Genomic DNA, 1243 nt, shown 5'->3' on the forward strand with positions numbered 1-1243 from the left:
TTGCTTTCAAACAGAGTCATCTAGAGGTACAGATTCACCAAAGAGCATTTGAAAAGCTGAAGCCTTATTTTGTATGCAAGCTTTGAGATCGGTAGAGTTGTTGTTGCATCACACATGTCTAGATGTCATTCTTACGAGATGCTATCAACCATTTACGCCAAGCTGGTGGTCCAGGTGTGCATGGAAAAGAGTGTATATGTCAATGTAACATTTGTGGTGTTGGAGAAAAATGCACAGCTCACACACAAACTTACTCAAGCCTTATAAATTTGTGGGAATCAGTATTGTGTTTGAAGCCTAGCAATTCAGACTTCTTTGCTTTGAAGAGTTTGATGGGAGAGTGCCCATCTTGTGGACCCTCAAAGAAGCTTTCGACATGTCCTATGGAGGAATCAAGTAGCGTACGCACAATAAAGGTGAAGATTTTTGAAGACATTCAAGTTGGTGAAACAGATTCTGGCAAGAAGAAGAAAACAAAGTTCTCTCCCACAAGGAGATGCAACCTGGGAAACTATTTGGCCTCTTTAGGGATCACTTACAAAAGTTCATAAAGCACAACTTTATCTACAGATAGCAAGCTGAGCAATTTAAAGAGGGTCTACGTGTATTTCCTGATGATGTGGTTGTTTCAGGCTGAAAATTATACATTCAAAGAACAAAATGAGATTCAATCAATGCATTGGTTTTCTTGCCAAGTTACAATATTTGTCCATATTACATACGTGCAGATTGCAGGAAGTCTTCAAAAGTATTATCATTTTTACATTTCTGATGATAAAACTCATGATACTCTTTTTGTTCAACATTGCTTCATGCTCCATCATGGATGGTTGAAAGAGCTAGGCTTATACCTCAAGGAGCATTGGGTGTGGTTAGACGGGGCAGCCTCGCAGTTTAAGGCAAAGAGGCCTTTCTACTTTGTTGCCCGATATGGGACTCTCACAGGGTTAAAGATAACACATCATTTCTCGGGATTTGGTCATGGGAAGGGTGAACATGATGGTGTAGGTGCTGTTATCAAAAGACATTTGACTCAAGAGCATCTTAAGCCAGACTGTAGAAAATTGCAATGTGTAGAGGATGTGGTTGCCTTTTTAAGACAAACCATGTGTGATGGGGCTGCTGCCACATATGCATCCAAAGTAAGACCAGTTACCAGGGTGTTTTGGGAAGTTAAGGAAGGCGACGTGGATAGAAGCAAGAAGTGGGACTACAAATCTGTGGATGGTGCTCGTGGGATACA

Source organism: Cibotium barometz, chromosome 32 (genome assembly GCF_041138505.1).
Source record: "Cibotium barometz isolate CiBa-2024 chromosome 32, ASM4113850v1, whole genome shotgun sequence".
Classification (NCBI taxonomy): domain Eukaryota; kingdom Viridiplantae; phylum Streptophyta; class Polypodiopsida; order Cyatheales; family Cibotiaceae; genus Cibotium; species Cibotium barometz.